Consider the following 13,085-nt stretch of genomic DNA (forward strand, 5'->3'; position numbering starts at 1 on the left):
CAGTGTCGAATTATTCCATCGTACGCCTGAAAGCACTGTAAGGTTTTATGTCAGTTCTACTTAAAAAAAAAAATCATAGTTGAAATCATGGCTGTTAAAATTTTTTTCAACGTATAGTGAAAATCCTAATAAGCTACAATTTCCTCTCAGGCAACTGTTTTAGAAAGGTAATTCATTCATGTCTCTGAGTTTCTGCTATGCGTCGGGCCCTATCTTAGTTGTAGGAATATGGTAGTGAGCAAAACCAGACAAAGCCATGGCCCCTTTTGCCTTTGGTATGCCTCTCAAAACACATAGACACTGGAGTTCCCATTCGTGTCGCAGCAGAAGCGAATCCAGCTAGTATCCATGAGGTCGTGGGTTCGATCCCTGGCCTCGCTCAGTGGGTTGGGGATCCGGTGTTGTCGTGAGCTGTGGTGTAAGTCGCAGATGCTGCTCAGATCTGAAACTATGAAGGTGTCTCATGGTATAGGCTAGCAGCTGTAGCACTGATTCGACCCCTAGCCTGGGAACTTCCATATGCAGCAGGTGCGGCCCCAGAAAGCAAAAAAAAAAAAAAAAAAAAAAAAAAAGGAAGAAAGAAAACCAAACAAACACAGACACTTGTCCAGGAGTGATCTGTGCAGAAGTGGGAAGAGGGCCTTGGTTTAACAAAGCCAGTGTTAGATGGTAGAGAGTTATGTTTTACATTTAGGCTCATATTTGGAAATGCTGCACAATGCTCTGGGATTACGCTTTGAGGGGTGTTACCATCATCAAACTTAATTCTTTCTCACTGAAAGGTTTATAACGCTGAATCTCAGTCTTTAAATCTTTATTTTTATATTTAAATAGAGAAGAGTGGTTTTGGTCATTTATCATTGTAATGGTTTGAGCTTTGCTTCCATCTCTGGATGGGAACCATGTTAGCTCCTGATCCAGGAAGATTCAAATCATGCCTTTTTTTAGCCCAGGTTTCCTAGAGGTGAAAATGAGACTTCCGTATTTTCATGTACTAGAAGTTCTCAAATTTGAGTTCAAGAAGAGGTAAAAATGAAAGAGGAGAGTGTTTGCTTACATGGTAAATTCTTTTCATAAGTTCTATTTTAAAGAAAAAAATAAACAATGTCCTAACTTTAGTTGGCATTTAATAAACTCATTCAGTTGAAATCTTTCTCAGCTAATAGTTAAAATATAAATGTTGGCAGTTCCTCCAGGCAGCCATGACAGCATTATATTAAGATGTATACTGACTTGATATGTATCTTATTTTAGAAATAAACACACCCTGAGTACGTACAGGTACATTATATTTCCATCACCAATCTTAAGATGTCGCATTTTAGTTACATAAAAATTTGGAGGAGTTCCCGTCATGGCACAGCGAAAACGAATCTGGACTAGGAGCCACGAGGTTGCGGGTCCGATCCCTGGCCTTGCTCAGTGGGTTAAGGATCCGGCGTTGCCTTGAGCTGTGATGTAGGTCGGCAGCTGTAGCTCTGATTAGACCCCTAGCTGGGAATCTCCATATGCCACGGGTGTGGCCCTAAAAAAGACAAAAGACGAAAATAATAATTTAGAAATGTGAAAGTTTGAAATCCTGAAGTACGTGATACTGGTTGCTTCTATCACAAAGCATAATAATAACAGCTAATTTTTATGGAGTATTTACTAAGCACTTAGTGCTGTGTTAATCACTGTGTTACACATGAACTGGAGTTCTTCCTCTTCTTTTTTTTTTTTTTTTTGGTCTTTGTGGGACTGCACTGGAGGCATATGGAGGTTCCCAGGCTAGGGATCCGAATCGGAGCTGCAGCCGCTGGCCTACACCACAGCCACAGCAATGCCAGATCCGAGCCACATCTGCCACCTACACTGCAGCTCACAGCAACGTTGGGTCCTTAACCCACTGAACGAGGCCTGGGATGGAACCTGCGTCCTCATGGATGCTAGTCAGATTCCTTTCTGCTGAGCTACACAGAACTCCTGGATTTTTTTTTTTTTTTTCTTTGTCTTTTTGCCATTTCTTGGGCCGCTCCCGTGGCATATGGAGGTTCGCAGGCTAGGGGTCTAACTGGAGCTGTAGCCGCCGGCCTACACCAGAGCCACAGCAACACGGGATCCGAGCCGCGTCTGTGACCTACACCACAGCTCACGGCAATGCCAGATCCTTAACCGACTGAGCAAGGCCAGGGATCGAACCCACAACCTCATGGTTCCTAGTCGGATTTGTTAACCACTGCGCCACAAAGGGAACTCCCTGGATTTCTTTTTAAAGCCAGGTTTGTTGAGATGTAGTTTATGCACCATACCGTTTGCCCTATTTAGTTACACAGTTCTGTGATTTTTTTTTGACATATACAGGTCCCATAACCAAGAGCTCAATCACCATACAGGACCTCTCCATCACCCTAAACTGTTCCCTTGTTTTCTTTTGTAGCCAACCTCATGCCCAGCCTGTGGCAACCACAGATAAGACTTCTGCCTTTTTTGTGTTGCTTTTTCCAGAATGTCATATAAACGGAATCATACAGTATGTATTTTGAGGTTGGCTTTTAGATTCATCCATGTGGTATCATCTGTCAGAAGTGCAGAAGTTCATGCTTTTTTTTTTTTTATTGCTGATAGAATTCCATTGTCAGGATATATCACAATGTGTTTATCTCTTCACCAGTTGGTGGACAGTTGAGTTTCTAGTATTTTGATAATGAATGAAACTGTTATAAATATTTATGTAGAAGGTTTTTTTTTTTTTTAAATAGTCACGCCTGCCTAGAAGTTCCCAGGCCAGGAATTGAACCCGAGGCACAGTCAAGGCAATGCTGGATCCTTAAACCACGGTGCCAGGCAAGGACACAAACCTCTGCCTCCGTGGAGACCCAAGCTGCTATAATCGGATTCTCAACCCACTGTGCCACAGTGGGAGCTCCTATCCTTTTATATATCTATACCTTATAAAAATTTTTTTTTACGCATTTGATACTAGTCACTTAAAAAAAAACAAACACCTTTATCATAATAATGCTGACCTCTAGGCATTTACTGTATGGTGATGTTCTCAGGGAATGTGTAGAATTTACTGACCTTTCAGATTGGCTTCTGATCCTGGTACTTTTAAAGTTATATTAGGAGTTCCCTTCGTGGCTCAGTGGTTAACAAATCCGACTAGGAACCATGAGGTTGTGGGTTCGATCCCTGCCCTTGCTCAGTGGGTTAAGGATCCGGTGTTACCGTGAGCTGTGGTGTAGGTCGCAGATGCGACCTGGATCCCGTGTTGCTGTGGCTGGGGTGTAGGCCGGCGGCTACAGCTCCGATTCAACCCCTAGCCTGCGAACCTCCATATGTGGTGGGAGTGGCCCTAGAAAAGGCAAAAAGACAAAAAAAAAAGAAAAAAGTTGTATTTGTAGTGTTACAGGCTTTAAAAATCATTATCCACTCTGTCACTTGTTTGTTCAGACATCATCCTTTCACTAGTCCCTCTTTCACCCCTTATAACTTTTCTTATTTCTTTTTTCTTTTTTCTTTTTTTTTTTGTTGTTGCTTTTTAGGGCTGCACCTGCGGCATATGGAGGTTCCCAGGCTAGGGGACCAAAGCTACACCTGCTGGCCTACACCACAGCCACAGCAACTGGGGATCCGAGCCGTGTCTGCGACTTACACCACAGCTCACGGCACTGCCGGATCCTTAGCCCACTGAGCGAGGCCAGGGATCGAACCTGCGTCCTATAGTTGGTTTCGTTGCCCCTGAGCCATGATAGGAACTCCCTGTTTTTCTTCTTAGCATAGTTTTTATTAACAATTTATTAAGTCATGGAGATTATTTTAGTAAAAAGATGAGTCAAGTGTGCTGTGGAATAAATAAATAGGCACTTTATGGGCAGAAAGTTGGTTGGCAATCATGCTGTTTTGTAGCGGTTTATAAAGTTCCTAAGCCAGTGACCGCTTGTCCCTTAACTGTGCTTCTAGTAATTAAATTCCAGAGTAATTGCTTCCAATAATTCACTAAAGGAGAAAAGCTTGCTAAATCCTGTTTACTTTTTGCAAAAGGTTAGAATGAAGGCTAGTGAGTTGTGCTTCTTCATCTCAAGCACTTCTGGAAGTTCATAATGCTTTCAAGCCCTTTTGTTCAACTGAAGCTCTTGGAAGAAATGAATAAATACTCACCCAGGGGGCCAGGGAAGTCGCCGTAGTAACTGCCGTTTCAGCTGCTTGTGCACCTTGTTAGATGTAGCGTTTGGTGACCTGGAGAACAAAACTTCACTGGCCACGTTTGTTGACACCCTGAGGCTCGTCCTCAGTGCCTCAGGAGAGCCCTAGCAGGGTGCCTGGCACACAGCTGGCTTTTATTTGTGGACGATTTTGTTCACAAGGTCAAGAAAACTGTGGCTATCACTTGAAAGTAGATTTTTGATTCGTGACTGCCTCGATAATGTTTCCAAATAGGGTTGTTGTCAGGCTTGCAATTTGGTTTAAAATCACTTTGCTGTTTTGGACTCTCAGCTCCTGTCTAACTCCTGTGGTTTTTGAATTCCGAAAACCAGATTAGTAATTCACTCCTATTTTTCCACCGACCTTTGAATTTTCTGGTGGATTTTTATCTGCTTGGTGAACTTAGAAATCTGCATCTCGAATTGCAAGGTGCTTGCTTCTCCAGATTACATCGCAATATGTGTAACTCTTTTATATAGGAGTTAATGAGTAGCCAGGTTAGCCTAACCAGGCCATTGTTACATTAAAAGCCAGAAAGTTTACTGTCTCCCTGCCCTTCCCCTCCCATACTGTGCTGTTTCTGTTTTTTTTTTTGTTTTTTGTTTTTTGTTTTTCTTTTTCCTTTCATCGTTTTATTTACCGACCCTATGAAAATAACTTTTAAAACCTGAGCTCGTCTTTTTTAAAACAACCTACAGATTGTGCCCTTGGCTGCCTTCTAGATTCTGAGTCTCTTGTCCCGTTCATTTTAAAATTCAGGGGATGGACCTGAGCCGAGCCATGGTTTCATCAAGGTATGTCTCGCGCTCCTTGGCCCTGCCTCTCGCCCGATTTTTACCTGTGGATTTATTTGCATGTTTGACCTAAGCCGAGCAATTGGGTCCACGGCCACATGGGCGTGCCTCCCTTAGAAACACTCAGTTTCATGTATGACTCATAAGCAGAAGCACAGACACCACTTCCCCAATCTCCAGGAGCCATTTTAACAGCATAAAACTTGCCGGATTGCTTTTTATTTTTCCAGCCCAAAGGACAGGATCTAAAGAGAAAGAGCCCATCTGAAGGTAACTCAAGATTTTTTTGCCTCTGTGCTTCTGGCTGCCTCCTGAGCTGATAAGCGGAGGGTGTGGGTCTTTACCTGTGGAAGAACCTGGCTGCATGTGTTCTTTTAACTCTGGAAAAAAACCCCCGTGTAGGCAGTCACATGCCTGATGGCCCTTCCCTTCGGGGTGGGGGGGATACAAAGCCTTCCAGTTCTGGAAAGTGTTAGGTCTTCTTGGTAAAACATTTTTGGCATTTCGTGTGCTTTTATGATCCCCTCCTGTGTGACTGGAGAATAAAGGAGATTTTTTTTTTCTTTCTTCCTTTCTTTCTTTCTTTCTTTTTAAACTGCAAAGCAAACTAGGTCACATTTTAATTCGAAAAAAAAAGGGGGGGGGATTGTATTTGTGAGGGCAGTGTGTAAACTGTGCTGTTTGTGTGTGATGGAGATTAGGCAAGAAATTCAGGGGCAAGAATGACCTTCAGAAGCAAGGGGTCTTGTTGTGGCGTTTTAATTAAGGGGAAGTTTGGGGACAGCTCAGTCATAGGTGTTGCTCATTGGCGGTCATTTCTTTTTTCCTCTCTTGAAAGTGAAGGAATTCCAAAATGAAGTTTCGTGTAAACTAAATAGAAGTTTGAATAAAGGGAGCAGGCATTTAGGTGACAAGTAAAATTGATTATTAAATAAAGCGGAAGAAGAGCTAGAATGGTTCATTTACGCTTAGAAAAAAATGATCAAGTTTTATAGTTCACACTGGAACTTGTTCTGATAACAACTTTAGAAGCATAACTAGCTTCTGAGGAAACAGGTATTTTGATTTCTGTTAAAAGAAAAAGTAAAGAATATTGACCTTCTGTCTATAAAACTATGAAACTTTGCTGGTTTTGAATTTAAAAAAATACCTTTAGTGACAGAAAAGATTGCTTAGTCTTTTCCTGAAATATTTTTTCATTGGTGAAATTAAGAGATTTTGGTCAATATATGTTCTGGTTGTGTGCCTTGAAGTTCTAGGTTGTCCGAGAAGCTGGATGCAGTAGTAAATTTCTCTGAAAATTACTTGCGAAACTAAACTTTGAATGAGAGTAAGATTTGAACATGCAGTGATTCCGAATCGAGTTTTTGGAACTAAAACTTGCCAAGTCCTTTATTCCTGACTGTAATGAGATTTAGCTGGTTCTCTGCGAAATTTACTGTTAACGGTTTTCTAAGTGTCAGATGAAAGGGAAGGTAGAAAGGCAGTCAATTATTATTTCTGACTCTTTGAAAGGATTGTTTATGTTATTGCATCTCATTTCGTGGTCTTATAAGAAAAGTACAAACAGACACCTTCCCAGCGCTGTTCTGAGCCATTTGCTGTCACCTTTGCTTGCGTCTGGCTGGTTTGCTCAGCTTTTGAGTAAGCAAGGCTGCATTGACTTCTCTTCTGCTCTGTATGAAAAATGTAAGGAAACCTTTTGGCCTTTCCTTTCTTCCTTTATTAAAGAGAGGTAGAAGAATTCAGTTTCTTCAAATTTAGGAATGAGTGCCGTTTAAATAAAATAGCTAACCGTCCTAGATATCAGTTTCTTATAAGGTGGAGAAGATTGAAGTGGGACTTGGGGAGAAGGAAGGGGAAAAAAAAAGCACGAGCCTTACTAGGCAGTTACCATCCCACCCCTTTCCTTTTATAAGATTGAATGTGCATTTTATGTGAGTCATCAGAATTAGAATTACCAAGTCGTAGAATGTTGAAAAAGACCGTTCCAATGGCCTCCCTTCTATCGTGGAAGGAACAGGGGCCCAAAGAGGTCTCGTGACTTGCTCAAGGTTGTGCGGGGCTCGCTGGTGGGCCTTCGGCCTGGAGCTGCTCCTGCCATCCCAAGCGAGGCCTGCTTTGAAACGGTCTGTATTGCCTCTAGAGTAAATACAACCTTAATGAAGTTGCTTGGTGATCGTTTTGGTGATTTGGGTATGACCACATGCATTAACTCATGATTTTGAACCTGTTTAAACTAGCTGCCCTTTTCATCAGAGTGAGGGTGCCTGCACCATTTCATTTCTACAACAGCCTTTGGTCACTACGAGAATTTTTTCATCGTTGAAGCATTGTGACGTTGCTTATTTAAGATAGCCTTAAGGGAGCTGGAAAGACAAGGGTTTGGGAATTTATTTTGAACTTCTAGATACAAACAAGGTTTATTTCTGCTTTCCTTTTACCACATATTCTTTTGGGCGGGCAGATACTGTTTACCATGATGCCTTGTTCCATTGAAGTGTGTGTACAACTTTGCATATGTTTATAAAGCGAGAGGTCTCCAAACTCTAACTCCAGTATAGTCTTGACTTTAACCTTCCCGTAATTAAGAATCTCATTCCTTTTATCATACCTTCTCTTCTTCTTGGAAAGTTTACTATACATACCATTATACTGTATATACTTTTGGAATTTTCTGGGGAATACAATTCTCTTTTTGATGATGGTGGTTGAAATTGTCTTTAGACCTGCCTTTTTTTTTTTAGGTCTGGAAATTCAGATTTTTAAAAATTACTTTGCCTGTGACGTTTGAATCTCCTAAATTTCTGAGTTCTCTAAGCTAATTCACTGTCGGATCCTCCGTAACGTGGGTATCATTGTCCTCATAAGCACCGCATAGGGTACAGAAGGCTGGAAAACCGGGACTGTATTCTTAGAGATTTTAGATTCTTCCTGGAACCACAGGGTGTGGTGACACAGGTGAAATAAGTAAAGAATGGACCCAAACCACTGAGGTGTTAAATTTCGGTTCAGACTCTGCCTAGAGATGAAAGATGACAGAGACTTAAAATAAGCAGGGAAGAATGGGTCTGTAGGAATGACGCCCATTGAAGGTTGAATAGCAGTGGCGTAGGTCAAAAGGAGTGTCTTTAGTAAGACTATAATCTCTTAGAGATCAGAGATAGTTTATTCTTTTTCTCTTTGTCACCCTTTGATAGAGTTTCAAGCACATGTGTATAGGCCATTATTATTGGTTGCATTTAAAACCCTTGGCTACTCAGTTGGGCAGGTCCTTCTAAAGTTAGTGGTGCCTGGGAGCTCCCTGGTGGCCAAGTGGGTTAAAGATCCGGCATTGTCACTGCTGTGGCTAGGGTTCAACCCCTGGCTCAAGAACTTCCACATGCTGCAAGTGTGCCAAAAAATAATTGAATAAAGTTAGTGGTGGTGAATCTTTAAAGGGCATGTGGCTCTCAGCTCAATCTCTGGTGTCCACACGTTGTAACCAAAGAAAAACCTAACACCTGCCTGGTAGTATACTACCTTTAAGGCAGTAGTTTTTGACCTTTGGTGGAACAGAGAATCACCTGGCTTCAATTTGTAGCTTCTGGTCCTTCAGGCCTGGGGTTTGGCTTATCAGTCTGCAGTTTTAATAGGTAGCTTAGATGGCTGTGATGCTCAGGCTGCCATACCTTCTTGGAAAGAGCGTTTTCAGGGTTCAGAGCTGTGAAGAATGATTCATGCGTTACTTAGCATTTTCGTATCTAAATTTTGAAGGAGCAATGATATTTGGAAGCCCACAGTCTCTGGTCAGTAAAGAAGGTGATTGGTGTATTTATCATCAGCGTCAGGAGTTCCTGTTGTGGCGCAGTGGTTAACGAATCCGACTAGGAACCATGAGGTTTCGGGTTCGATCCCTGCCCTTGCTCAATGGGTTGGGGATCTGGCATTGCTGTGAGCTGTGGTATAGGTCGCAGACTCGTCTCGGATCCCGCGTTGCTGTGGCGGTGGTGTAGGCAGGTGGCTACGGCTCCGATTAGACCCCTAGCCTGGGAACCTCCATATGCCGAGGGAGCGGCCCTAGAAAAGGCAAAGAGACAAAAAAAATAAAAATATCATCAGTGTCAGAACTTCTGTAGCTTCATCTCTGTAGCATAGTTATCCTTCTCTCTACTCAAGTTCTTTGCTGTTGCTGTCTGTGCCTTTCAGCTTGATGGCTCTCCCTCTTTCCTTTCCTCTAATTCTTCATGTCCCCCTCCCACTCCCCACTCACTGCCATCTTGACCACAAAATAGAATTAACCTCATTATTTTTGTTTTTCAGATGTAATTAGCCTCTTCTTTATCTCTCAGGGAACCATCATTCTCCCAGTGTTATTTATTATTATTATTTTTTTAAGTTCTCTTTTGTGCTTCATGGTATCTCTCTAGTTCTTTTACCCTTGGTATTCTAATAAAAACAGTGATTGAGGGTAGCACTTACAGGCTTTGAGAATTCTTTTCTCCTGAGAAATGCACTATTAGTCTTTGTAATTGTTTGAATCTGGAGGGAGTAAGTTTTTTGTTGTTGTTGTTTTGTTTGTTTTTTACCATGTGATACTTGGATATGATTTTTGAGATTTCTTTGGACATTTAACTGCATAATCGATTGCATATTTGTCGGCTTTGCCTTACATTCTATCTCATCTAATGAAGCAAAGGGTTCCTAGACTCTTGTAGGAATGGGAAGAAGAGTCCCATTACTTGAATGGTCTGAATGTAATTTCGCTTCCATCCCTTGGTCAGTATATTTTGCTCCTTTGCTTAGGAGCTGCTTCATATAAATGGTAGAAATTAAGTAATCACAACTATCTGAGCAATTTCTTTCTCCTTTAGTAGGGAGGAACTCCTAAAGCAAAAGCTATTTGTTACCTCTATTTTTGTGTTTTGTAAGACAGTCTATATACTGAAGTAAGAGTAGCTGTTGATCTGCGCTACAAATGTCAGGCACCGCACCCTTATGAAAAAAAAACCCCAGAAAACAAAAAACTTCTGTGCTGTTTGCTTTGTTGGTAGAGGGAATAAATTATGCAGCGGAGCTGTGGTTGTAGAAATTTCTGTGCAGAAACATTTTTATTCCTTCTCTTCCAGTAATAAGTATCTGAATCAACACCATCCTCATCATCAGAAGCCTCCTCCCAAACTTCTACGCCACAGCCTCAGCCACGCGGGATCCAAGCCACATCTGCAGCCTACCCCACAGCTCATGGCAACCCTGGATCCTTAACCCCCTGATCGAGGCCAGGGATCGAACCCCCACCCTCATGGATCCTAGTCAGGTTCCTTACCTCTGAGCCACAACAGGAACTCCCAGCATCCGCCTTTTTTTAATCTCCATATTTTGTAGCCTGAGATTGACGGCTAGCATCAAAAAAAGAGGCAACTGTAAACAATATGAATGCTTTCCTAGAGTTTTTTGACGATTGATTCAACAATATTTATATCAAAAAGGTATCAAAGTGATGCACATGGGTAGAAATCTCACAGAAAAGCCTTTAATGGAAAGCAGCCTCCCTCCTCTCCCCTTCCCACTTTCAGTCCTGCTGCCTAGAGGCAAACACTTACACCAGTTTTTGGTTTCTTGATTTTTCCAGTCTGTGTTTTCTGGGATCTATCCTTGTCCTGTCTTCTACCCTATAGAATAGAGAATACAGTTCAAGGGAGCAGGAACCGGTGTGACTTGACATGATGTGAAGTCACGTAAGGTTCATTATCTCTGTGAAGGACGCTTAGTCACATAGTGGTCGCTGTATTTGTGCAGAGGTGCATGGTACCAGATTTATTGGCATAATGAGTTTAAAAAGTCTAAATTAAAGAAAGTTGGGGGGCTCTTCGTCGTGGCTCAGCGGAAATGACTCTGACTAGTATCCATCCATGAGGACCCACGTTTGATCCCTGGCCTTGCTCAGTGAGATAAGAATCTGGCCTTGCCATGAGCTGTGGTGTAGGTCGAAGATGTGGCTCGGATCTGATGTGGTTGTGACTGTGGTGTAGGCTGGCACTTACAGCTCCAATTAGACCCCTAGCCTGGAAACCTCCATATGCCAAGGGTGCGACCCTAGAAAGGAAAAAAAAAAAAAAAGTTGGTTTTTGTCTGTGTTTAGAGAGCAATCCTATAAACAGTGAAACTAGAAAGTATTATAATAAATAAAACTATAAAAAGAAGGTGTTGGAGTTCCCGTCGTGGCGCAGTGGTTGACGAATCCGACTAGGAACCATGAGGTTGCAGGTTCAGTCCCTGCCCTTGCTCCGTGGGTTAAGGATCTGGCGTTGCCATGAGCTGTGGTGTAGGTTGCAGATGCGGCTCGGATCCCGAGTTGCTGTGGCTCTGGTGTAGGCCGGCGGCTACAGCTCCAATTTGACCCCTAGCCTGGGAACCTCCATGTGCCACGGAAGCGGCCCAAAGAAATAGCAAAAAGACCAAAAAAAAAAAAAAAAAAAAAAAAGTGTTAATAGCTTGGTTTATGTGCATCTTTTTATGTCAAAATACTACATGGAAGGTGCCTATTGTAATGGGGCCATTCCTTATCCTTTTTTCTTTAAAACTGTGAAATGTGAATGTAGGAGAATATGCAAAACGTGCAGTTTAAATGTAATTACACAGTGTTTACCCATGTCTCAGCAGCCGACGTTAGAAATAAAGCATGCGGAGTTCCCGTCGTGGCGCAGTGGTTAACGAATCCGACTAGGAACCATGAGGTTGAGGGTTCGATCCCTGGCCTCGCTCAGCGGGTTAAGGATCCGTGAGCTGTGGTGTAGGTCGCAGATGCCACTCAGAGCCAGCATTGCTGTGGCTGTGGCGCAGGCCAGCAGCTGTAGCTTGGATTCAGCCCCTGGCCTGGGAACCTCCATATGCCTCAGGTGTGGCACACACAAAAAAAAAAAAAAAAAAGAAAAGAAAAGAAAAGAAAAATAGAGCATGTTTTATTAAGACAGAAATCCCCACTCTGCCCTCCTCTGCATCTACTCTACATTGTTTGTTTCTCCTTAAAAATAGCTATTATCTTGATTTTGGTGATAATGTTTGCTTTATAGTTGTAAGCCTTTGGACTTTGTTTAAACGGATCATACCATGTATATGCTATAGGGACCTGCTGCTTTCGTTTAACTCTGAGATTTCTCTGAATTAATTTTAATTGCAGTATAGTAGTGCATCGTCAGTCCATATACCAGAACGCATTTAGTCTCTCTTGTTGATGGCAGTAGATTATTTCCAGTTTGGGAACACTTTTGCACATGATTCTTGGAACATATGTGCAAAGAATTCTCTGTTGTATCATCACACGGAGGTGTGTGAAGAGGTTACAAAGCGTATGGAGAGAATGAATAGTCTAAGATAATTTAGAGTGTTTCATTATCTTTCTGGGCAACAGATGCCTGCCATTGATGCCTTCTTAACCCACTGGGCATCTTACTATGGTGTTTTTTGTCCTGGGGGCTCAAATCCTCCAGGACCCTAAACAAATGGGCAATTGATGCCTTTACAGGAAGTTGCAGGCATTGGCATTTTTGACTACCAAACAGTAAGTGCCTCCCATTTATTAATTAGGAGCGAATGGAAGTAGAAGTCATAGGATTTTATAGTTGGAAGGATTCTTATAAGTCATGCAATTTAGGCGTCTCTTAGGTTTTTTTAATATTCCTTTTCATTCCATCTGATATAATTTATTGATTCATTCAGCAGTTATTTATTGTCTGTCTTGAGGCTGGTGACTATAGCAGTGAACCAAACATAGAAACCTTATTCATAAGGTTTCATAATTAACTTTCATTTAAAACTATATTATAATGTATATGATGATGAGAGAAAATTGCAGATAAATATATTAGTATTCTCCAAGCCCTCTGTGTGAACTGCTGAGATGAGGAAAGTGTACTAGAACTTATCTTTTTTAACAGCTTTATTTTACCAAGGTGGGGGGGGGATATATTCCAGAGAGTTTTCTCTCTATATTGCTCTTCTCCGAAGAAAGGGCCCATTTGAAGGGCATGTAATAAATAATAGCCTATACTTGAAAATACCTTGTATACTGATAAATATAGCCCATGTAAACAAAAGGTGTTTATGGTACTCAATACTTTTCAA

At 41.8% G+C, this 13,085-nt stretch overlaps 1 protein-coding gene across 4 annotated transcripts in view; it reads left to right on the top strand.

Moving 5' to 3' along the window:
* ELF1 (E74 like ETS transcription factor 1) overlaps positions 1-13,085 on the top strand; it is a 124,524-nt gene that overhangs the window by 33,344 nt on the left and 78,095 nt on the right. The window contains exon 1 of one of the 4 annotated variants that reach the window (XM_021065637.1): positions 4,798-5,252. The exons of 2 other annotated variants lie outside the window; for them this stretch is intronic. The gene's annotated coding sequence lies outside the window, so the exon portion shown is untranslated. Of the gene's footprint in view, positions 1-4,797; positions 5,253-13,085 lie in introns of those variants that run through there. One more of the 4 variants, XM_021065634.1, reaches the window with a different exon arrangement.

Source organism: Sus scrofa, chromosome 11, assembly GCF_000003025.6.
Source record: "Sus scrofa isolate TJ Tabasco breed Duroc chromosome 11, Sscrofa11.1, whole genome shotgun sequence".
Classification (NCBI taxonomy): Eukaryota; Metazoa; Chordata; class Mammalia; order Artiodactyla; family Suidae; genus Sus; species Sus scrofa.